The sequence below is a fragment of the Sturnira hondurensis genome, unplaced genomic scaffold (assembly GCF_014824575.4).
Source record: "Sturnira hondurensis isolate 20B ecotype Veracruz unplaced genomic scaffold, ASM1482457v3 Scaffold0008782, whole genome shotgun sequence".
Classification (NCBI taxonomy): Eukaryota; Metazoa; Chordata; class Mammalia; order Chiroptera; family Phyllostomidae; genus Sturnira; species Sturnira hondurensis.
The window spans coordinates 2,725,976-2,752,446 of NW_028081413.1; the positions used below are offsets into that span (position 1 = coordinate 2,725,976).

At 40.1% G+C, this 26,471-nt stretch overlaps 1 long non-coding RNA gene across 1 annotated transcript; it reads right to left on the bottom strand.

Moving 5' to 3' along the window:
- Positions 1–25,842, bottom strand: LOC118993609 (uncharacterized). The gene is made up of 3 exons (XR_005067889.1): positions 25,828–25,842; positions 20,079–20,170; positions 1–81 (listed from the first exon to the last, which is right to left on the bottom strand). It is a non-coding gene; the product is annotated as an uncharacterized LOC118993609 (long non-coding RNA).
- Between the last annotated feature and the right edge of the window lie 629 nt (positions 25,843–26,471).

Genomic DNA, 26,471 nt, shown 5'->3' on the forward strand with positions numbered 1-26,471 from the left:
TGGTCTGTTTCAAACGAGGGGTCTAGGCATCCAAGGCTGACATACAGGGCAGAGCTTCAGATCCAAAGAGGCTGCACTGGACTTTGGGCCAAATAAAATGTTGAATGTGAATTAATAAGTGAATGAAATGGATGAATATTTTTATGTTGAGTGATATCACCATGTTTCTGAGCTAAGCTCGAAGGTCTGACTTCATACTACTTAAACCACAAAGCTTAGAGGCTAGAGCTGCCCAGCATGCTGTGGATTAATGGGCTAAACTGTCTGCACCTTGATCATCACCTGTAAGTGCAAATTTTACTCAAATGAGAGGTCATTTGCTTTTCTGCAGAGGAGTGAAGGAACACAGCTTACTTAACAGTGAGATTTTTATGCGTATTTTAAGTGCAGCTAGAGGTGCTAAACTGCTGTGTTTTTGCATATATGAGTAGGTAGCCACTCATATGGTATGATTTTAGAATCCAGAGCATACCCTATACTCACACATTTCCCATTCACAAATCACTGATGCCTAAAATGCCCCACTAAGTAATTTGGCTTAAGGGTGGGAATATCCCTGGAAGGTACTGTACATTAAAGCTCATTAATTATCTATAGTATAGATGATTTGACAGTATATTCTCTACCATAATGCAAACACATTCTATCAAACTCTTTCTAAGAGCTATTTTGAGAGAAGAAACAAGAGAGGTTTAAGATGCCCAGAGAAGTATTGGGTTGGCCAAAAAGTCCATGACATTTTTTCTGTAAAATAAAAACATATTTTACATTTTCACCAATAAATTTATTGGTTTGGATATTTTGAGTATGTCGGCTATCTCCCACTATTGGCTTCTAGTGGCTGGAGGCCAGGCGTGCTGGTAAATATCTCCCAATGCATAAGTCAGCCCCACAGCAAAGAACCATTTGGCCAAAACATCAATAGCACCAAGAAATTTCTCAAATCTCTTTTGACATTTTCAGTCACAGCACCTTCTCCATACACTGCACAAATCTTGTATGTTTCAGTTGCATTTTTACCTTTCTTGAAATATAATAAAGCATAATATGCAGAAAATGTTGCCTAATTTCTTCCATCTTCAATGTTAAAATGGCTGCACTAAAACTCACCATTTTTGATGTGATTCATTTTAAATGCATGCTGATATGACAGCTGTCACAATACAATCTAACAAAATTGTTTCAAATGAAGTTAAAGACAACAGTGTGATTGCTGGGGGGAGAGAATATAAGGGGACTAAATGGTAATGGCAAAAATACAGTAAAGATTAGGTTTAAAAAATAAATAAAAATTTGAAAAAAGAAGCTAAATTAAGCACTACTAGAACCATAGTATGGAAAAGCGTAACGGACTTTTCTGCCAATCCAGTATGTGAGAGGGAAAAAGTGGAGGTACAAATCCCCCCACCCCACCCCACGCCTCCACCCTTGGCCAGCTCTGGGTGGACAGGAACTCAGACAGAGCGGAGTGAGGGAATTGGGCAGGCAGGAATGATCCTCGGTTCTGCTTTCTCTTTCCTGCCCAACGGCTCTTCACTTCAGCTTGCTTCTTGCTGGATTGGAGAGATTAGACCAGGAAAGATTTTATCTTTGTCACCTGGCAGGGCTGGAGGTGTGGTTTGTGTTTCAACTTCAGTTTCCTTTGCTTCTTGGGTGCAGTTCTTCACAAGCACTAACTTGCTCTGCTTGTGGGAGCTGAGTAGTTTGCTGCCTGAGCCCGAGTGTTTTGGCAGAGAGAGAAAAAAGAAAATGATCCCTTTGAAGCAAAGGTGGGTGAAAGAAAAAGCCACATTAAACAAGCAGCCAATGTTAAATTTGTAAGAAGTTTAAAAATACCCTAGGCCATTTTCTGCTCTTGAGCTTTCTTATTTAGTAGTTTGCCCCATTTCCAAGCAGCCCATGTAAAGATATTTCCTTTGACTCTCTTACACGTGATGAGAGCTTTGATAGCAGTTGTCTAAAGGCTCAGGGGCTGTAGAATCTACTGTTAGAAGCTTAAAGACTCTGGCTGCAGCTAGGGAAGAAGATCTGAGTTCAAACATAACAAACAATAATTCATCCTGCCCCACCCACCCAACACACACCCCAATTAAACCAACCTAAACCCACACTTGAGGGGTGTGTCCCCTGACTGCTCACTCAAAGACAAGTTGACTTCATTGTTATTGTGAGAGAATTGTGGAGTGCACTTGTTTGGCGTGGGGTGGGGGTTTACAGCTCTCAGGAGAGTGTCTGATTTGCCTCTGATAGTTGAGCAAGTTATGGAGCCACGGGCTCTCAGTAGGAAATAAAATCTTTCTGTGTCTATTGGAACAAGTTCTCAAACTCGGTGCTCAAAATGAAAAAATAGGTGGGAACAGACACCAGTAAAGAGTGAGTTAAATATAATAGGGTGTAACCATAAATGGAAAACCAAACAGTTGCAAAAGAAAAAATGAGGAAGCTCTCTGGGCGCTGATATGGAACAATCACCAAGAGATATAATTAAGTGATAAAAAGCAAAGTACAAAACAATGTAGATCACCTGCTACTACAATAGAAATGTCTCCTCCCTTTCATACACTCATAGGTGAGCTAGATCCGGAAGAGGAGAGGTGCTCTGTTCTCTCCCCCAGAGCTCCAGAATTCAAGTACCAGGCTCCCACAGGACCAATCTGTTGAGGGTTTGCTGTGTCCCAGGTACTGTCTCAAACAAATAAAATCTAGATACACCCAACATTACAAAGAATAATGCAATAAACATGGCTATAATACTCATTGTCCTTCTTAATTTATCTATTACCCCATCCATTGCTAAACCACCTTCCTGGCCCCAAACATATGCATACTTAGGATTGTTCCTAAAGAGATCACAGATGTCATACCATTTCACCCCAAAAGATGTTAGTATAAATTTATAAAATATAAGGACTAAGTTTTTAAACCTAACCACAGTACTAGTTATATCCCCCCAGATTAACAATAATTCTTTTTTAGTATATTTTATTGATTATGCTATTATGGTTATCCCAGTTTTTTCTCTCCCCTTTATCCTCCTCCACCATGTACCCTGCTTCCTTCAGCATTCCCCCTGCCTTTAGTTCATGTCAATGGGTCATAAATATAAGTTCTTTGGCTTCTGCATTTCCTATACTATTCTTAAGCTCCCCCTGTCTATTCTGTACTTACCAATTATGCTACTTATTCTCTATACCTTTCCCCTTCTATCCCCTCCCAGTTCCCCCATTGATAACCCTCCATGTGATCTCCATTTCCGTGATTCTGTTTCTGTTCTAGTTGTTTGCTTGGTTTTTATTTTCGTTTTTTATGTTCGGTTGTTGATAGTTGTGATCTTCTTTTTCTTAGATAAGTTCATTTAACATTTCATATAATAAGGACTTCATAATGATGAACTCCTTTAACTTGACCTTATCTGGGAAGCACTTTATCTGCTCTTCCATTCTAAATGATAGTTTTGCTGGATAGAGTCATCTTGGATGTAGGTCCTTGCCTTTCATGACTTTGAATACTTCTTTTTAGCCCCTTCTTGCCTGTAAGGTTTCTTTTGAGAAATCAGCTGATAGTCTTATGGGAGCCCTTTTGTATGTAACTCTCCATTTCTCTTTCTGATTTTAAGATTATCTCCTTATTTTTAATCCTGGGTAATTTATGTATGATGTGTCTTAGTGTGCTCCTCTTTGGGTCCAATTTCTTTGGGACTCTCTGAGCTCCCTGGTCTTGCACATCTACTTCCTTCACCAGAATGGGAACATTTTCCTTCATTATTTTTTCAAATAAGTTTTCTATTTCTTGCTCTTCCTCTTTTTTTTTTCTGGCTCCCCTATAATTCAGATGTTGGAATGTTTAAAGTTGTCCCTAAGTTTTAGGGACAACTAATGTTTTAGTTGTCCCTAAATGAGGTTCCTAAGCCTCTCCTCATTTTTTCAAACTTTTGTTTCTTCATTCTGTTTTGGTTGAATGTTTATTTCTTCCTTCTGTTCTAAATCATTGATTTGAGTCCTGGTTTTCTTCCTTTCCTGGTGATTCCCTGTACATTGTTTTTTATTTCACTTTGTATAGGCCTCACTTCTTTCTCTATTTGCCATCTATTTCTCTTCTTTCTGTGAGCATCCTGATTACCAGTGTTTTGAACTCTGTATCTTAAAGGTTGGCTATCTCCTCATCATTTAGTTCTTTTTCTGGAGTTTTGATCTGTTCTTTCATTTGTGCCATATTTCTTTGTCTCGGTGTATTTGTTACATTGTAAGGGGTGAAGCCTTAGGTATTCACCAGGATGGGGCAACCCAGGTCACTGTGTTGTGGCACTGTATGTGGGGGAGAGATCATGGAGGGAACAGTGCTGCTTGCTCTGTTGCCCCACTTTCAGTTACTTCCCCTGCCACCCACAAGCGAATTGCACTTTTCTCATGCTAATTCCCAGGTGGGTGGGTGTACATTCTAAGACCCTGTGCATCCCTCCAATGGACTCTCCTGTGAGACTGGGAGTTTCTTCCACCACTGTACCCCCCACAGATTTTTACAGCCAGAAGTTTTGAGGCTATATTTTCTTACCTTGGAAACCTGGGTTGTGTGGTCTATTTCACTCTCCAGTTGTTCCTCCTAGTTTATCCACACACAAACATGGGACCTCACAGTCTGCCAGCTGCCACCTTGCTGAATGTCTCTGACCTGGCTGCCTGTCTCTGCCCCTCCTACCAGTCTGGATGAAAGTTTCTTCTTTAACTCCTTGGTTATCAGACTTCCATAGAGTTTAATTTTCTGGCAGTTTTGGTTGTTTTTTGTTTTTAAATTGGTTGTTGTCCTTCTTTTGGTTGTGTGAGGAAGCAAAGAGTATCTACCTATGCCTCTATCTTGGCCAGAAACAACAATAATTCTTTAAAATCATCAAATATCCAGACCATGTTCATTCTCATGGGATGATCAGGAAAGTTTGAACAGTATGTGGCTTTGCACATAGTTTTTATTTTTAGTCTATCTGTTTGCATCAGGATCTGAACAGGGTACATTGGCATTTAGTTGATATTGACCTTATGTCTATTTTAATCTACATGATTAGTTTTTTTTCTTGTTATTAAATAAACTGGGCTGTTTGACCTGTGGAGATTCTCACCCTCTGCATTCTCATAGTTTTGTTCAGTCTTGTGCATTCAACTTCCTATATAAATTGACGTTCAATCTAGAAGATAAGTTTGATTGAGATCAATCTTTTTTTAAAAGATTTTATTTATCTTTAGAGGGGAAGGGAAGTGTAGAGGAAGAGAAATGTATGGTTGTCTCTCGTGCATCAATGTATGGGCACTGGCCTGCAGCCCAGGGATATGCCCTGACTGGGAACTGAACTGCAATCCTTTGGTTTGCAGGCCTGTGCTCAGTCCACTGAGCTACACCAGCCAGGGCTGAGATTCAATCTTTTTTACAAGGATATTTCATAGGTGGTGCTGTGAGCACTTATCAGGTGGCAAATGATATCTAGCTGTCTCTCTTCTAGTGATATTAGCTGATTGATGCTCATTTCAATTAGAAGTGCAAAATAGTGCTATCCCAAATTCTATCATTCTTTCTTGTTAGCTGTAATACTCCTATAGAGAGAGAAAAAATCTCATTAACTGTTTGGTTACCCTGAGACAGAGTTATCATATGAAAGAAAAGATAAATCTTAGCCATTTCCCTCTGCTGATAATAATTCAGGATAATAAGTTGGTCGTATAGTGTCCTCCAAAGATAACCAATTGGCTTCTTTTGTATCTTTGTGAATTCATGAGTTTTAACATATCTGATATTTTTAAATTCATTGTGATTTTTACTTTTCTGATGCTCAAATGGCTCTATATCTAGCCAATGGGAAGCTCTTCAAGTTGGCTTCTGAGAAAAAATTTTAAAGAGTTTATTTAATTTTTAGATAGAGAGGAAGGAAGGGAGAAAGAGAGGGAGAGAAACATCAATGTGGTTGCCTCTTGTGCACCCCCTACTGGGGACCTGGCCTGCAACCCAGTCATGTACCCTGACTGGGAATTGAATCAGCGACCCCTTGGTTCACAAGTCAGCACTCAATCCACTGAGCCACACCAACCAGGGCATTCTTGGGAAATTTTCATACAAGCCAACTAGCCTTTGATAACTTCCTTCCACTCTGGAGTAACTAGATATTCAGGCTTCTCTTGTTCATTGTCTGCCTTCAGACCTGTAAACATTCATTTCCCCCCAAAAGTCACTGGTTCCTTTTACTGGAAATGTCATTTAGATACTACCATTTGGACACAAGCAGTGCTCATTGCTAATGGATTGACCTTTATATGGAGAAATCAGAAAATAACTATTTTTAAAAAATAGAACATGGGTTCATACTGATGTTTATAATTCAACTTTAGGAATACATGGTTTTGCTTAAGTGAGTTTTTTAAATATATTTTATTGATTATGCTATTACAGTTGTCCCAGTTTTTCCTCCTTTGCCCTCGTCTCCCTGGCACCCACCTTGCTTCCAGCAGTTCCTCCCCCTTAGTTCATGTCCATGGGTCATGCATATAAGTTCTTTGGCTTCTCCATTTCCCACACTATTTTTAACATCCCCATGGCTATTCTGTAGCTACCTATTTATACTTCTTAATCCCCTCACCTTTTCACCCATTCTCCCACACCCTCCTCCCATCTGGCAACCATCAAAATGTTTTGTGTATCCTTATCTGTCTCTGTTCTTCTTCTTCACTTAGTTTGTTTTTCAGATTCAATTGTTGATAGATATGTACTTACTGTTATTTCATTGTTCATAGTTTTGCTTTTCTTTTTTTCTTAGGTAAGTCCCTTTAACATTTCGTGTAATAATGGCTTACTGATGATGAACTCCTTTAACTCTATCTTGTCTAGGAAGGACTTCATCTGCCCTTCAATTCTAAATGACAGCTTTGCTATGTAGAACAGTCTAGATCGCAGGTCCTTGCTTTTTATCACTTCGAATACTTTTTGCCAGTCCCTTCTTGCCTGCGAAGTTTCTTTTGAAAAATCAGCTGACAGTTTTCTGGGAACTTCTATGCAGTTTCCATGACCATATTTTGTCATGTATAATGTGCACCCACAATTTTGGCCCAAACTTTCAGGAAAAAATCTTTTGTTTTAATTTTTTCAATTAAATTTTTATTTATTTATATGTAGATAATTGTGTTTTGTGTTATAAAGGAATTTTAGCATTTATTTTAGAACACATTATGGTACAAGAAATTTTATGTAACATCTGTTATATAAAGTTACATAAAATAATTATAAAACACAAGAACAGACACAAGGTATTTCAGGTACTACCCATGTGTAATGCACATCCTTATTTTCCCCTCAAAAATTTGGACAAAAAACTGTGCATTATACACAGAAAATATAGTAACTCTCTGCTTTTCTCTTGCTGCTTTCAAGATTCTCTTTTTATCTTTAACCTTTGGCATTTTAATTATGATGTGTCTTGGTGTGGTCCTCTTTGGGCCCAACTTGTTTGGGGCTCACTATGCTTCCTGGACTCATATGTCTAATTCCCTTAAATTAGGGAAGGGTTCTTTTAGTATTTTTTAAAATACATTTTCAATTTCTTGTTCTTCCTCTCCATCTGGCATCCGTATGACTTGGATGTTGGTATGTTTGGAGATGTACCGGGGGCACCTTATACTATCCTCATTTTTTAAATTCTTTTTTGTTCTTGCTGTACTGGTTGAATGCTTATTTCTTCCTTTTGTTCCAAATCCTTGATTTGAATCCCAACTTCATCCCATTCACTGTTGGTTCCCTGTAGATTTTTCCTTATTTCACTCAGTGTAAACTTCATTTCTTCCTGTTTTTTTTTTTTTACTTTGTTGCCATACTCATTGAGTTCTTTAAACAACCTGATCATCAGTATTTTGAACTCTGCATCTAATAGGTTAGCTATCTCTGTTTCAGTTAGTTCTTTTTCTGGGGTTATGTTCTGTTCTTTCAGTTGGGCCATATTTCTTTGTCTGCTCCATTTGGTAGCCTCCCTGTGTTTGTTTCTGTGTATTAGGTAGAGCTGCTTTGACTCCCTGTTTTAGTAGCGTGGCCTATTGCAGAAAAGGTACCTGTAAATTGTGTGGGTCAGAGTCTTAGATAATCTCCAGGGTGAGCAACCTGCTTCACTGCTTTGTGGCTCTGTGCTGGGGATGGCTCAAGGAGGGGACAGTGCTGCTGCCTGGCTTTTGGTCATTTTCCCGGCACTTGCCCTGTATGACTGGCACTCTTCCTGCTATTGACCTGGTGCTAAATCCCAGAGGGGCTGGGTCTGCATACATTTTATGTCTGTGTGGGCCGTTTACAGTGGAGTCTCCTCAAAATCTTGCAATATCTTCTGCTTCCCCAACCCCCACTGGTTTTTAGAGCTAGAAATTATGGGGATTTATTTTTCTAGCACTGGAACCTGGAGCTGTGCAGTCTGGCCTGGGGCTGGGATTGCTTGCTCCCAAGGCATCCCTCCCAGTTTCTATCCAGCATGTGTGAGTGCGGGACCGCCCATTCCTCCACCTCCGCCCCTCTGCTGGGCCACACCACGTCTCAGGACCTCTCTGCTATCTCCACATCTGCACTCCTCCTACTGGTCTGGATGAATGTGGCTCCTTGTGGTTGTTGGACTTCCATCTAGTTCACTTTTTTGATGGTCCTGGGTCTTTTTGGTTTGAGGTCTACTTATAATTCTTTCTGTGGTTACTCAAGGGTGGAGTATGTTTACCTACTCCTCCATCTAGATGAGAAGTCTTCTGCTTTTGTGATTTTTGAACTTTTTTCTCTTACATGGAAAAAAATCTTAGGTTCTAATCTCTTTAACATAATGAGTTATTTGTTTTATATATAAATAACTTTGCAGGCTACAAACTATATATAATAGTTTAGGCATAAAACTCTAAACTATTATATATATATATAACCATTTCAGGTAACAATACAAACAGAACCATCATTAAGATTTTTTATTGTTTTTTTGTTGTTGTTGTTCGTTTTCAGTTTTTTATCTTCATAGTTTACCACACTGGGGTTATATAGACACATAACTGTTTTTAAATTACTTGTTTTTACTTTTATTAATTACTTCTTTAATTTTTATTTAGTGTTTTAATAATTATATAAGACATTTACATGTACCATTTTTATATATATGAAGCAAAGTACACTCAGAAAAGTCTAACTTCTCTCTTTATCCCTTTACCACTCTCCCTCTTATTCTGTTAAGTAACTATTTCACTTATTTATAATTTCTTAAATATTATCAAGTATACATAGAGGCACTAATCCCCCTTCCTTAGAACAACTATACATTTCTATCATAATTGTTTTCACTGTCTTACTGAGCTGATCACTCCCTGGCAGCATACAAAGATAGTCCTCTTCTTGTTTATAGCTGCATAGTATTCCACTGGGAGAATGTTCCATAGTTTATTTAAATCCTTTCCAGTCTTCACCTATTGTAATAGCAAAAACCAATACAATAAATAATTCTGCAATGTATAATCATGTATAAGGTTTTTTTGGCACTTTCACACATAAATTCCTAGAGGCTGAATTACTATGTCAAAGAATAAATGCATACATAGTATTACTAGATATGTCAAATTCCCCCCCATCAGGTTTGTACCATGTTGCATTCCTACTAGCAATGTACATGCCTATTTCTCCATTGCCTCACCAACAAAATATGTCATCAGTCTTCTAGATATTTGTTAATCGATAGGTGAAAAATTATATCTCAGTGAAGCTTTCATATGTATTTCTGTTATTATGAGTAAGGTCGAGCATCTTCTCATATGCTTAAAGGTCATTTTCCTATTTTTTTCTATGAACTATCTGCATGTATTTCCAGCCCACTTTTTCATAAGTGCATTGGTCTTGGTTTTCTATGTTTTTAGAAGCTCTTTTATATTATTCTATGAGCTCTTTGTGATTGATGTAAGTTGCAAATATTTCTTTTCCATTTTAATAACCTTTTTAAACTTATATTTTGACATCCACAGATAAAAGTTCCATAGCATAGAAGAGTTAAAGAAGCTCCCCCAAAAGGCTACATGTTTTACTGATAACAAAGTATAGATGTACCAAGTAGTTAATTGTAAGATGTAAAACTGCCCTGGCTGGTGTAGCTCAGTGGATTGAGTGTGGGCCTGCAAACCAGATGATCGTGGTTCAATGCCCAGTCAGGGCACATGCCTGGGTTGCAGGCCAGTTCCCAGCAGGGGACTCATGAGAGGCAACCATACATTGATGTTTCTCTCCTTCTCTCCTTCCCTTCCCCTCTAAAGATAAATGAATAAAATCTTTAAAAAAAAGGAATACAAACTTAGAGAAAAAAATGTAAAACTCTAAACTCTGGTTGTCTGTGTCAAATTTTGGATAGCAGCACATTTGGATTCAGTGTACCAGACTTCAGACTTGCCTGGGTTACCCGAAATATTTTCCCTCAATGTTTGGTGTCTTTGCTTTCTATTTCAGTAAGACACCTAGAAGAACACCTGTTTCCATTTCTGTCAAGTTCATTTACTCAACAAATATGTCTAGATATCTTTTACTTGGAGTTTGGAGGTTAGGCAAGGTCTCTCTGAGAAGGTGACATTTAAACTGAGACCCAAAAGGAGGAGCCAGCCACTGTGAAGGTCTAGGGAGCAGATTTCTGGACAAAGGGAACAGTAAGTGCTAAGTCGCTCAGAGAGAACAAGCTTGAAATGTTTGAGCAGCGGCAGGAATAGGAGCACAGGTGGAGCATCGTGAAAGAAGGGGCAAGTGCGGTGGTGGGTTTGACGTCTGGGGCCAGACTGCAGAGGCCCTCCCAGGGTGGGGCTGGGAATGTGAGTTTTAACTGGCTTCTACTCTCGCCTCTGGATGAGTTCAGTTTTCTCTGTTTGCTTGTTTCCTCCGTGAGTTCACTATTTTCACTTTCTCCTCAGCTTTTCCAATGTTAGCACTCTCTCCCCTACCATCTACTGCCCATTTGCTCCCAGGGCCTCTGAGATCGGAGCACTTCTCTCTTTCTCCTGGGACCACACGGCTCCTCTTTCTGGAGGAGAAAAGCAGGTGAATGTTACCTGTTAGCATGTACAAGCGCTTCATTAGCACAGTTACACAAGAGGCAGTTTGTTTTCTACATGGATGGGAAGTGCATGTTCATACATGCTAACGCACATACCTGCTCTTTGCCCAATACAAATCAATTATAATCTTATATATTTGCAAGTGGCTTCTTGTGCAAAGACTATCCAGGTACTTGATAAGTTTCTTGTGGGAGTTTTGTTTTTCTCTTGCACTTCCTGTAAATTTTTAGAACATTATCACATACTCAGTAAACATCAATTAATTAACTTCCCTTGCAGTTCAGTTATTTAAAGTCCTGTTTTAGCAAGGCAATAACAACAGTTAGTGAAGCCAAACTATGCAAAACAAACATGTTCCACCTGTTATCACCCATCAGTCCTTCTTCCCTCCTGCCCCCTATGCTAATGATAAATGAGTCTCTCCCTACATTTTCCTAATGCAGAATCTGGAAAGGGCCATGAAGAGCTAAACAAATAATTCTAAAACAAACTGTACAGCCTGCAGAAGTACGCGAGACCTAAGACAGACCTTTCAGATGCTGGCTCTTTTGTTTGTTTGTTTATTTATTTTTAGATTTATTTAATTATTTTTCAAGTACAGTTTTCTGTCTATTACTCCCATCCCATCCCACCCCCCGTGCTCCCCCCTCCCTCCCATTTCCACCCTTCTTAGTCGTTGTCCATGTATCCTTTATATATGTTCCTCTAAATCCCTCCCCTGTTTCCCCTGAAATTCCCTCCCCTCTTCCCTCTGGTCACTGTCAGCCAGATGCTGACTCTTTTTTAATAGGATGCTTTTTTAATTTGGGATATTAAATATTTATTCTACTTGAGAAATGTATTCCCTAATGACACTTTATCTTTGGCTACAAATGATATTTCTCTTTTTCCTGATGACTACATCTAACTTGGTAATTTAATTTTTATTTCAGCAGACACTTCTTTTCACACACAGTGGAAGTATTTTTAAAGCACCCTAAAGTATAGATGTCTTATTTAGATCCAATTAATATTTAATGAGTGCCTCCTAGGTGCCTGGTACTTTCACAAACACTATTAAAACTTTCTCCTGGAGTAACTTTGTATTTTTCAGTAAACTAGTATTAAGCATTTACAAGTGCCAGCACCAGGCCAAATGTTGGGGATATACATCAGTCAGATGGACTTGCACATGTTGTGGTAACAAACAACCCCACATCATAGTGACTTAACACAAAGTTGATTTCACACTCACCCTGTGGGTTGTGTGCCATGACCTGGCTGGGCGTCTGTTCACCACCTTCATCACCCTCACTCTGGGTTCTGGGTTGACAGAACAGTCACTACCTGCACATTGCTAGTCAGCCAAGGGAACAGCCACAGTTTGCAGAGTCTCCCACGGGCAATTAACTCGTCTAGTAGGGGACGGACAGGAATCTCAGTCACACACAACTCATGGGCAGAACTACTCAGGTGACTTCAGGGGTCAGGAAGTGCAATCCTACCACAGGCCCAGAAGCAGAGAGCAAGAAGTAGTTGGTGACCAGCCAAGAATAGACAATTCAAATGACATGGTTCTTGCCTCTGCTGGAGCAATCGATCCAACTGGGGAGGCAGACACTTAAACAGAAAATTTTAAATACTGCATGCAAAGGTGCCAAAATTGAAGCCTGCAAAGGTGTCCCTGGGAACACAGAGGGAGAGTGGCAAATCCACGATGGGAGTCATGGAAGGTGGCAGGGGCTACCTAGTGAAGGTGACTGTTCAGTGAATAGTGAGTGAAACATAGGTAGGTTCAAGCAAGTGAAGGGGCCAAAGGAGGAGTTAACCCTCCAGGCAGCTGGAGCCAAGGCAGAGGCAAGAGAGTCAGTGTGTGTGGAACAAAAGGCAGGTGCTGGTGCAGTGCTGCTGCGGGCGCAGTGCTAGGCAGGGACAGAGATGAGACTGGAGATGCGGGCAGAAGCCACGTCATATGCTGGCGAGCTTGAGCCTTAGCCCAGGAGACAGGGAGCTGTTGTAGGATTTCATTGTCATCGCATCATCTCTTGGGATTACAGTCCAGTGTATATCCCTCTTAAATTCTTTGAAAATAAAGGACGAAGAAAGTACTTAGAGAAATACTATAAAATCAACCCAAATTAGATCAAAACTAAGAGATGGAAAGTTACCATAAAGAGAGAATGCCTTTTGCCCTCGGGGTGGCTCAGTTGGTTGGAGCATCATCCCATACACCGAAAGGTGGTGGGTTTGATCCCCACCAGGGCCCAGACCTAGGTTGCAGTTTCAGTCTGTGATTGGGGCACATATGGGAGGCAACCAATAAATGTTTCTCTTTCACATTGAGGTTTCTCTCTCTCTCCCTACTTTCTCTCTCTCTAAAATCAATAAACATGTCCTCAGGTGAGAATTTTTTAAAAAGAAACAATGCCTCTCAAGCCTTAGCTAACTGGACCCTGTATCAACCCATGTAAAGATATTTAGGAGTAGAGGGGACGGAGAGGTGTTGTTCAGGCTTGAAAGCCTGAAAGTGATATCCAGAGAGTCAAACACGGACTCTGCTCCTCCAGCTCTGTCTAGAGGCTAGAACGAATTCTCAAATGGACTTTGTGGATCTGGAATCTCAATGCCAAGATCAATCCAGTTATGAAACAGCTGCCTCAGATGTCAGAGCCTGATGCTGTTAAACAAAATCATTGCGTAAACAATGCCGTTTAGTCTAAGTCGGTGCTGACTAAGCAAACTTCTCCCAAGGATTTCTCTTCCAACATTACATAAGCCTGTGAAGGTTTCCACCAAGCAGGAATATTCATGTCCCTGTTACAGTTTCCTCATTACAAACAGATTTTCTGACAAACCTAATTTTGAGCCTGAAAAATCTAGGTTTGTGGTAGAACCACCAAGATAATGTCACTCTGTGAAATCTAATAAGAAGAATCCCATTCCTTTCCTGATGAACAGACACACTACATGACCCAGTGGATACGGGTCTAACTCATCTATGAATGTATTGTTGTTTAATTTTTTAAATATAAAATATTTCAAATATACAAAAGTACAAACATCATATAAGAGCTATCCACCTATCACCAGACTTTATCATTTCAATTCTTTTCTATATTACTGCATTCATTTTTAGTTGTTATATTACGGTGGTTCTCAACCCTGACTGCACATTACAATCTTTTGGAAAACGTAATAAAAATAAATAAATTAACTAATTAATTAATTAAAATTACAATTTAAAACAACAACTATTCCTGCAATCTACCCCAAATCAAGTCAACCCCAGTGGTCAACTTTGGTAAATGCTACAATTGCCCTTAAAATTAATGTATATTTTCTAATTTGTGGATATAGCCTTTTATAAACATGTATTAGATCTACTACACTAATTGTATTAGTCAAAATTCCTTTGTGCGTACTTGTTTTTTGTCTTTCTGCTTTATCAATTTCTAAACCATGTATGTGATGAAATGCCCTACTGTGCTTGCTGATTTAGCAGTGTCTGCTTGGAGTTCTTCGGTTTGGGCTTTACATACTTTCATACTGTGTTAGAATATCTTCTTTAAACATTGTTGCTTTTTATTCTAATAATCTTCACTTACAATGTTTTTTAAAAATATATTTTATTGATTATACCATTACAGTTGTTCTATTCCCCCCTTCATTCCCCTCCACCCACACCCTCCCTCCCCCACTATTCTCCCCTCCTTAGTTTATAACCACGTGTCTCAATTTCTTTAGATTCTATATTTCCCCCACTATTCTCGTCCGCCCCCTATCTATTTTCTACCTACCATCTATGCTATTTTCTGTGCCTTCTCCCCCCTTCTCCCCCTCCCACCCCCCTGTTTCTAACCCTCCATGTGTTCTTCATTTCTATGGTTCCACTCCTGATCTAGCTGTCCTCTTGGTTTGCTTTTGTTTTAGGTGTGGTTGTTAATAGCTGTGTGTTTGCTGTCCTTTCACTGTTAATATTTTTCATCTTCTTTTTCTTATATAAGTCCCTTTAGCATTTCATATAATAAGGGCTTGGTGATGATGAACTCCTTGAACTTGACCTTATCTGAGAAGCACTTTATCTGTCCTTCCATTCTAAATGAAAGCTTTGCTGGATAAAGCAATCTTGGCTGTAGGTCTTTGGATTTCATGACTTGGAATACTTCTTTCCAGCCCCTTCTTGCCTGTAAGGTCTCTTTTGAGAAATCCGCTGACAGTCTGATGGGTACTCCTTTGTAGGTGACTGTCCCCTTATCCCTTGCTGCTTCTAGGATTCTCTCCTTCATTTTGGTCTTGGCTAATGTAATTATGATGTGCCTTGGTGTGTTCCTTCTTGGGTCCAACTTCTTTGGCACTCTCTGAGCTTCCTGGATTTCCTGGAAGTCTATTTCCTTTGCCAGACTGGGGAAGTTCTCCTTTATTATTTGTTCAAATAAGTTTTCCACTCGTGGCTGTTTCTTTCCCCCTTCTGGTACCCCTATAATCCGGATGTTGGAACGTTTAAAGATGTCCTGGAGGTTCCTAAGCCTCTCCTCATTTTTTTGAATTCTCATTTCTTCATTCCTTTCTGGTGGGATGTTTTGTTCTTCCTTCTGGTCCATTCCATTGATTTGAGTCCCAGTTTCCTTTCCATCACTATTGGTTTCCTGTGCATCTCCCTTCATTTCAATTAGTTTAGCCTTCATATGTTCCTCTAATTTGTGACTATGTTCCTCTAATTTGTGACTATAATCTACCAGTTCTGTGAGCATCCTGATAAATAGTGTCTTGAATTGTGCTTCTGAGAGGCTGGCAATCTGTTGGTCGCTTAGAGTTATTGGCTCTGGGACTTTGAGTTCTTCTTGTGCCATCTTTTGGGCTGTTCGTGCCTGTTAAGTAGCCGGATCAGAGCCCTAGGTTTTCACCAGAACAGGGCAACTCAGTTGCTGGGTTGTGAGTTGTATGTGGGGGCGGGGTCAAAGAGGGACAATGGCTTCCCTCTGTAGCCTGCTGCTGCGACCCCCACCGGCACCGCAGCCACCACCGTCACCAGGCCCACGCGTTTCCTTCCACTGCACGCGAGTGTGCCACCGCTGTCAGCCCTCCACCACTAGGTTCGCCCCCTGGGGCCTGCGAGGTCCGTCTCACTGTGCGCGAATGTGCGACCTTGGTCAGTCTGCCCCGCACCCCGACTGGTTCCGGGCTACCTGCGCGCCTAGGTCTGTCCTGCCCGACCCAGCTCCGCTGCTGGCTCCGCCTCTCTTACCCTCCCGTTGAAAGGTTCGTAGCTGTTGGACTTCTGTATAATTCCGTTTTCTGGTCTTTGGGTGTGTCCTAGTTCTCCAAAACTTTTGTTGTATTCAAACTTGTTTGTGGGAGAAGGCACAGTGTTTCCACCTATGCCTCCATCTTGGCGGAAGTCCTACAATGTTTGTTTGTTTTTTTTAATCTGTTTTATTTGATAGCAAGGGGGATATCCCAGCTTTCTTTGTGTTGCTGTTTCCATGGTGTCTCTTCACCAGCATTTTAACTTCAACTTCTTGTGACATTCTACTTCACCTAGGTTTTTGGAAACAAGCACATATCTAGATTATAAGGTCGTACATTTTTAAAATGTAATCTGAGTCTCTATATTTGAACTGGGAAATTGAGTCCATTTACATTTGTCATTATTGGGGACATATTTAGCTGGATCTATTTCTATAGTTTTATTTTGTGCTTTCTATTTATCCTTCTTTTTCACTGATTTTTTCTTAAATTTTGTTGGAGTTATCATGTTTTCTATTTCTTCTACTGCTCTCTTCTGATCTTGAAGTTATATATTTTATTTCTATATTTTGAGGATTACCCTTAAAATTCTGCAAGCTTGGTTAATAAAAAAATCTAAATTTAACCAATATTTCTAACTTTCTCATATAATAGAAGAACACTAGGACTTTTTAAATTTAGTAAATTCCCTACAATCTTACATGTTATTTTCTTCTGCTTTAAAATTACATCCTCACAACAGCGATTATTTTATTGGTGCTGTTATTGTTTATATCTTTGCTTATCAACTAATCAGTAAGTTTCCTATCATTTACTGTGAGTTTTGAGTCCCTAAACCATGTAGGCAATATAAATTCGAATATCAAGTCCATGCAAGGCATAGGCCTGTTGGTGTCATATTCTTAGGTCAGACTCTTTTCCCAACCAAGAGCCACATAGAGAGAGGGCTCTCCTTTTTGAGTCCTTGGGCGCTGTGTAGACTTTTTCCTCTTATCTCCTTCTACGGAGAGTGTGACCTCAGACTCTGGATGTCTTGGCTTTTAAAGACACCTTACCACATCATGCAAATTCTAGCTCTTGATTTCACACCCTGTGGTTCTTAAAGCCCAAGGCCCTGCGGGCAGGAGCTCGAATCCCGCCCCCCCCCTGCCCCCCCCCAAGGACGCCAGTGTCGGTTTGCAAGCTCACTGATCTGGCTTTCAGTTCCCTCTTCACTTATGGGATCTAGGGAGTTCCCTTTTTTTCTTGTAGGCTCAGCTTTGAATTTCAAAGAATTTTAAAACATTTTGTTTAGATTTTCTCAGAATTTATACTGGGAGAGTTTCAGTTTCTCCTAGTCCTTTTTTTTTTTTTTACCAGAAGCCACTAATTTTCTATGTAGTTGTGTGTATGTTTATATTTATATACACATAATTTATTTGTATATGTTTTCTATGTACTTTTATATTTTTTCTATGAATTCAATATACATACATATATATGTGTATGTATATATGTATATACATATATACATATGTTTTAGATATAAAAACATAAAATGACAGGTATATAACATATATACACAACTATAACAATTGCACATAAACTCCCAAAATTGTATATGATCACACTTCTATGAGAAATTCTTTATTATGACTTACTAATATAGAATTTCTCATAGTGGTTTCTGCTTCTCTGACTCTCAGCTAATACTAAATTTTCTACTAGGAATGGTTTGATTAGTTGCTTGTAAATGTGCTGAAGGACTTGGAGAAAGGAAATAATGAAGTCAGGGCTTCAAATTCCCAGCTCAAGATCTGCATTAGGGGCTGAAAACATATGGCCTCTTATAGTAACCTTTATCTCCTACAGCCTTAGAGCCAAGATTTCCGGAACCACACTCAGTGTCTACTCTTATAAGTGGCTAAGTTACAATGCAAACTGACCTTACAGAGTTTCCCATGTTAAAGTTAGAGCATTAACTGGCAGAGTGGGAACCCGAGTATTAGAATGGGGATTTGTGGCCAAATTCCAATGAACTGGGCAACTTGAACCACTGAACTCCACTAAACCTCTTTTGCCAAACAGAAGCAGCCCTTCCTCTCTTGTCTAAGGAGGTTAGTCTCCTTTTGCTTGAAGAACCTGCAGTTAGCTCCCCTGAAATATTTTGCCTTGCAAGAAATTACTGATCTTTCTTCAAACATAGTCCCACTAACTTTACTGCTGCTATAACCAGACCTCAAGTCCCAGCAGACCCAAGAGGGAAAGCTACAAAGTGTGATTTATAAGGAGATACAGTAAAAACTAAAGGAATTAAATGACTTTACCAGTCTATATCAAAAGAAATTCAAATAAAACCAATTCTCAGGCTTGAGCTAGTTTATATACCCAGAATGCCTTAAATAAAGAAAGGTCCCCTACACACAAAAATTTTATATTGTCTATCTTCCTTCAAACTGTCCCCAAAGGCACCTATGGCCATTATCAAGGGGACTATGCATTGGACAAGAAAAAAAATAACAAGACTTTTCAGGAATTATTGGATATATACTAAATCCCAGGGATCGAAAGAATCACTGTCTGTACTAGTCAGAGTAGGATTTTGTGACAATTGGGTGATGAATGAAGTTTTGGCTCAAGTCTGTTTCCTAACAGTCACAGTGGGTACCCTAATGGCCAACCAAATCATTCTGTATGCCAGTAAGATTTTGTGGTTGTTCATTTTTCAACATTACTGTGGCAACAGATAACTTATGTAATTGATTTTTAAAAATTTAGGGGAGGTTAAATTCCCTAAATCTTGCTGGCCTTTCCTAAAAATTTAGGGGAGGCCTGATTTTTACGTGTGATAACTGGTAGTGGGTCTATTTACAGATAGTAAGACTAAAGGATAAGGGAAAGACAATTTACTTGTTCAAGGTCACAAAGGATAGTATTAGAAGTTGTCCAGTTGTTATTCTATGTTATGATGACATGTAAAAGCAAGGTGTAATTACATTGCAAAGGAATTTTCATGCCCCATTTAACTAATAGACATCTGCAAAGTAGGTGGTAGGAGAGTAAAATGACGTTCCAACTTTCTTTACATTTTATTATCTTTTAGCCATCATTGTTAATTGTTGCCTATTGCTCTCTCTACTTCTCTGCCTAATATCCCACTACTAATTTAGAGCAAAAAATGCCCCAGATTGTAGTCACCTTTTCTTTCAAGACCAAGTAGTAGGGTCCAAGCTCAGCTGTGTGCCCAAGAAGCAAAGGGCCAGCAACAAGGTGTGATACTTGATAGCACAAGAAAATCAACTTGTCCTACTGAACACACCCACAGGATTTCTGAAGTAGCTCCTTTCTACCTTTCATCATCCCTTGGGCTCTTGTATTAAAAAGTGCTGGTAAAATTCAAATATTCCTTGAGAAACATAACATAAAATGCAAGAGTGAAAGACTTTTTGTTAGTGGAGGAGATTGAGAGGAAGAGAAATGGTGTGGAAGAGAAAGGCCAAATCTAGCGTGGTCAATAGAAGTGAAACCCAACCAGGTAAGCAAACCCTCTGCCCGCAGTCATGTGGTCTTCAGGAAGTGACTCAGGAGAGATAATGGAAGTTGGGAGCAGGTTTATCTACTTCTTGGTTTGAAGGAGGCTAGTGGCTCCTTTCTGGGAATAAGAGCAGGATATGATCACTTTCAAGGGGCCAAGAACAGAAGTGATAAAACATTAAAAACAACTCATAAATTTGGGGATGAGAAGAACTGGAGCTGGGCTCCAACTTGACCACAAATTAGCTGTGTGACCTTTGACAGTCACTTCACCTCTTAAGCTTCACTCCTCATCCTCCAAGTGAGCATCCTCAGACCTCTTCTGCCTTCACATCGTGACATGTTCCCTGGTAGAGCTTTTGGGTCTAGACAAGAAACACAACAGAATATTTGTTTTCAATCCCAGCAAGTCCCAAGGCCTAACTGCAGTTTGTGAGTAGGAGTGTCACGCATGACTGTCAGAACAACCACATCTAGCGCTAACAGACTCCAATTCCTTATCACTGAGGCTAGTGTGCACACGACTTGAGTCTTTGCCATCACTGCCATTGGCGGCCCTTGTGGACTCAACGGCACTGTTTCCAGAGAAGATAACTGCAGAGCCCTCTTTGTTGTGACATTCAAGGCGGCAGGTGGTTGTGGTTTCAGAATGGGTCTTTGTACTCAACCTCTCACTTACTCAAACCTCTCTTCAAATCATATCAGTCTCCTGGATACTGATGCCCTAAATCTCACTATCAGTGGTAAGACCTGCCACCTCACACCACACCAAAAATATTGTTCCTAGTTTCCTTGATCTCAGGTTTTAGAGTTTAATTACCAGAGGCCCACAGCTGCACCCTTTAGCTGCTGTGCAGTTTTCAAAGGTCTTTATAAATTCTGTGCAAATGCTGATTAATTCTCTCAATGGACCAACAAGGAAATTTCTATGGAAACCAGTTTTTCCATATAACAAAAGTGACATATAGAGCCCAAGAACTGACCTCTATGACATCACAAGTTGGCTTGAGACTAGATCATAAGACACCAAAGTGACACAATACTCTCTCTCTGGTGGCTCTAAGGCTCTCACATTTGCAAATCCCTGATCCATTAAAAATTTCCCTGACTCTATTTTCACAGCTAAGGTTATAAAGTCTGTAATTGTGTCAGACAGATGTGGACCAAGCCAGTCTCATCCTGTGATCATTTCATATTAGCAAGTATGCATTAGGCTTTATTTAGCATACTCTTACTTATGAGAAACATACACCTCTTTGCCCCACCATGGTAATAACAAAGATAATCACAATTAGTCTACAGTATCTCTCATGCTTCGGCAACAAGAGAAGGCTCCTCCCAGCTAATATGTTAATATATAGAAAGAATCAGATGGCTCCATATCTTACTAGCACAGCTTGTGACTTCAGAGTGAGAATGAAAGTCTTCCAAACTGTCCTACTTGCAATATCCATCTTAACTCATCGTGTTCCTGGTAGAAACTGAAATGGTTTCTCAGGAAGCCTTTGGCTCTACTCTAGGGAAATTTTCCTTGAGCAACCCCTGACGTTTATCTGAGAGTTCATTTATCAAAGAAACCCACAGCTAACCAACTCTCCCCTGACTTTGGTGGAAATGGCTGGAGTGGGCCAACAAAAAGAAGGGAAATGACCTACATCTGTGCAAAGAGCATGTTCTCTTGAGTTAGAGTATAGCCTTGCACACCACTTTAGGCTCAAATGTATCCTAGCAGGTATTTGGGTAGTGGATTTGTCCAATTTCCTATGGATTAACTTGCATTTTCCTCACAGATCCAGGAGGAGTGAATAATGAAATCTGCCTGGAAATTATCAAAGGAGCCCAGTCCCTCTAATCAACAGGCTTCCTGGTTTGATTCAGGCATATATCTACAGTAGGAGACTTTCTCCCCCCAACATATTCCCTTGGTAAACAGACAAGTTGTTTCAGAATAGTCTCAAGGTTAAATCTATCGTCTCCTTTCATTGCCCTTGCCAATGCCCTAATTCAGGCCTTTGTCACATCTCACATGGATTCTTGCCAGTGTCCCACTTGGGCATTGGCCTGTAGTCTTGCCCTCTTTAATCCATTCTCTGCATTGTCTCCAGAGTCTTCTTTCTCAAATAAGTGATCATGGGCACCCTGCAGAATAAGGTCTAAACTCCTTACCCTGGTATTCAGTGTCCCCCCCGAACACAGCCATGACCTGGATTTCCAATCTGACCAACCATTTCCAATCTCATGTCTCTTTTTCTCATGTCTAAGGGGATAACTTTAGTCATTTATTGACACGGTAATTCTGCATAAGAATCTAAACTCAGCAGCTTGAAAAACAGTAATTTATTCTCAGACTCCTAGCTAAAAATTGGCCAGTGTGGCCCATACAGGGCATACTTTATTAGTGTGTGGCCCATATGGGGCCCAGGATGGAAGGGCACCAGCTACAAGGAAAGTAGCTGCCATCCCTTCTTTGTGAAAGAGAATAGAAGCTCCCAGAAAAGTGAGCAGGAGCACATGACACCTCTTAAGGCCTAGATAGCTAAGAATGCACATACTGTCATATTTGCCCATATTTCCTTGGCCAAAGCAAGTTGCATGGCCAAGTTCAACGTGAATGGGGTAGGGAAGTATATTCTGCATTTAGTAAGGGAAACTGCACTAATGTCTAGCAAAAGGTTTTGACGAAAAGAAAGGTAAAAAGATGGGACAATATCTATTGCTGTATAATAAATTATCCTTAAAATAGCAAATATTCATTATCTCACAGCTTCTGTGAGTCAGGAATTCAGGAGCAGCTTAGCTGAGTGGTGGTGGCTCAGTGTTCCTCATGGGGTCTCAATTAAACTGTCAGTCAGAGCTGCGGTTTTCTGAAACTTGATGGCTGAAAAATTGTTACAGAACAGACCTGGGGTATGTGGTGAATGATATACTATTACCGAATGGACCCACTCCTGTGCTCCGGGGGTCCCCTACCCTGTACTAGGTTCTCCTTGCCTGTTACCAGGGAAAGATGTCTCTCAGTGCCAGAAATTGGTGAAAAGGAAAGGGATTATTTATCTAAAGAGTTATACAAACTCAGGAGTAATAACTTAATGTCTTCATTGAGATCCCAAAGTTTTTTAGAATACCCACAAACATATAGTTCTTCCTTCCTCCTCTGCCCAGTCCAGGATACCATATCTGAGAAAAAAGAAAGAGAAGTCTGTGGTTCTTCTCTGCCCAAGCCATGTGGTCCCAAACAGATGCCACATGGCTGCCACACCTAGGTCAAAATCCCAGCACCAATATTCCTCTGCAGCACCATTTTTGACTCCTACCACAATTGGCCACAGCTGCCAGCATTCCCATATATTTCCAGCTTTACTGGGCTGCCATAATAAGTCCGGGCAGGTGTGGCCCTGTTGTGTGGAGCCAATCATCTCCAAGCTTTTACACAGGCTTTGTAACCAGGGGTAGTTGCCTCCCAGTTACATTATGGGTTGAAGTCACTCCCATGCCCCTGGCTCAAAGCATGGTCATAGCTGTTTAACATATCTATGAAACCAGTTAAAGGTTATAGATATGTTAAATGACCATTCTAGAGGTTATCTGCAAAACTGTTGCTATACAGAACAACCCTCAATGGCCTTGCTCCATGTGTCCCATCCCCCAGTTCAGACTTGTTGGAGTGAGGACATCCTATACATGTATCTTTTCCTAATATTTCCTGGACACCGAGTTCTGGGCCCCATTACAAATCCCTATTTGGGCACCACTCCCTGGCTGTGCCCTGTTACAGAATGAGCTTCCAAGCTCACTCCCTTGGTTGTTCGCAGATATGTTCTCCACGTGGACCTCTCCAAAACCTACCTCTCTGCACACCATGGCTGCCAGCTTCCCCCAGAGTGAGTGATCCAAAAAGAAGAAAAACAGAACCCAAGACAGAGACACTAAATTTTATAATTTTATCTCAGAAGTGAGGGACTATCACACCTTTTGTATTCTATTGATCTCACAGACCAACCCTTCTTCATTGTGGGAGAGGCTCTGCAAGGATTAGAAACCAGGAGGCAGGGACCCCTGTGCGCCATCTTGGAAGCTGCCCATCAGACTTCCTTTAAAATACTGTATTTCGTTATCTCCAGAAACTGGCAAACTGTTTCCACAGTTCAGGGTCAAAACTACTTTAGTGGACTCAGCAATATCAGTTGCCCAGGATTCTTTGTCAAATCATGTTAATTTTTATACCAAAAATAGTAGCTATACATATAAATGGTTTTCGAAATTTAGGCTTTTGTTTTACATGTTTGTCTTCCTGTCCATTTATTTTCTGCATGCTGGCATGTACCCATTTCCACTTATTCTCCACACCCCACCCCCATCAACCACATTAACTCTCAAACATCACTCTTTCCATTAAACCCAAACATTATCCTGTGTGTCCCCCATGGTACTTTATGCACACATTGGTTAAAAGCCCTTAACCCACTATAGAGTGTGTATTCTTCTCAATCTCCTCAACTAGACTGAGTGTTCCACAGCCCAATAGTTGGTATAATAGCACCTCAATAAATTTTGAAAGAAAGCATGAGAGGGAAGACAGGAGAAGTGGAGAGAACACAGGGTCACATCCTGATGGGTTTCCAAACACTGGTTTTCTACCATCAGCTGGTTAATTTCTTTCAATGCGCCAGGCAGTGCTAGATGTGTTCATACTCACCATCTCATTAAATCCTTGTAATAATCTAGCAAATAAGAATTGTTCTGAGAAGGTTTGGCTTACAAGGTCAGAAAAAGTAAATAATTTTCCAAGGAAGTGGTAAAACCGGAATTTCCTTCTTGCCTTGTGAATTACAAAGCCATCCTTTCCACACGATTCCAATCAGCTTCTACAGAGCCCATTGCTTTTGTGGTGCTGAACAGTGTGTCCACCACTTTCTAGAACTGGCTCTTGCACTTAGTAATCTTCCAGTGTCAGGCCCTTAGAGTCATTAATTAGGGTATTCTATAACCACTAGCTCTCTCTTCACTTGTGTCTTCTTCAAGGTTCAGGAACCCACAGCCAGATAAAGCCTCAAAGCTCTGTGTCTCGTCTAAGAGGGAGAGTTGTATGTGAAAGAAACCTGGAGAACCCCAGAGCCCTGCAGGCAGGAAGAACCCAGCAGCAAAGTCCAGCTCTCTAAATACACTCACACAAAGAGGGGAAACGCCTGTATCCAGGCATCCCACCACAGATGTCCACCCCTGGAGTCAGGCAGAGAGCCCCTTGGGCTTTGACATTAAAGGTCCCATCTCCTAAGAAGCTGTGCGGATCAAATGCAGAGTGTTAAAGGTAGCATTAGCATACAGGGTCTGGCAGAAGTAATGCCTGCTGGAGTGTGGTTGGCAGGGTAATAATATGGGTGTAATAATTTATAGTTTTAATTTGAACATTTCACCTAAAATGAAATACGGTGTGCTTGAGTGTCGTATTGTTATGTTACAGAATTGCATGCTTACGATTGTGTAATAAAAGATGTTGTAACAAAAAAGGGGTGTTATTTGTGCCAGACCCTGTACTTTTGAAAACCATTATTTATGTTAACTTTTTTCAGCCAGCTAATGGGCATATATCTATATACAAATATAAATAAATACACATATAATATATAAATAAATAAATATGGCATAGATACATCTTTTCTTTCTTTTTTCTTCTGCTGGCTCTCTCCTCCACATTTCTTACCCACATGGTGGTGAACCCTGAAAGGTATATTTTTCTCCATGTTCACACGCACACTTGTACATATACTAAGGAGGGGTCATTACTTATTTAACAACAATGGAAATCACATTACACAAGCTTCATGCATTTCTCAATCAACAGTATGTCATAGAAATTTCCCCAGGTCAAGTGGTATAACATAGTTGTAAATTATTCTTTTGAAAATTGCACAATATGTATTGTGGACCACATAGATTAAAATCTAATGGACCACAAGAGTGGTCCATTTTTACCTATTCTGCTCCATATTTTTTAAATCTGTTCTTCTTTATTGGCACTTACTTGTACCCAGCCCTCTCCTCCTCCTCCTTCTCCTCCTCCTCCTCCTTCCTGCTTCTTCTTCTAGCACCACAAACAAAACCTTGATAAGATGTGCCTGTAGAGCTCCAGGTTTTGGTGTTTTATTTCTGTGAGATACATGCCCAGGAAAGGGACTGCTGGCCCAAAGGCAATATGTATTTTGGCTCTTAGAAACTGTTTCCAGTCTGATGGGACTAATGAGAGAGCTATTGTTACTTAGGCTCATTTCCCGGACTACCAGTAACAGTGAGCATTTCTTTGGGTATTTGTTACCATTGTCATTTTGTCCCTAGTGAATTGTTTTCCCAACATCACTCACTTTCTTTGTATTGAATGGCTTGTCTTTTATTAACTTATAAGAATTCTTCAAGTATCATAGACAAAATTTTGTTTTATTCTACATTGGAGCTATAGTTTTCCATATTTTTCATTTGTTTCTTGGCATTTTTCATGATCTCTATTGATTTATCTGTTATCTTTGTGTGTGTGTGTGTATATATATATATATATATATATTCACATATTCTTCTATAGAGTGGTTTTTCTGTCTTGTTAAGAAAGTGTCCTCTAGCCTAGATTATTCATGAACTTCCCTAGTTTTTATTGTGTTTTGTTGTATTATTTTT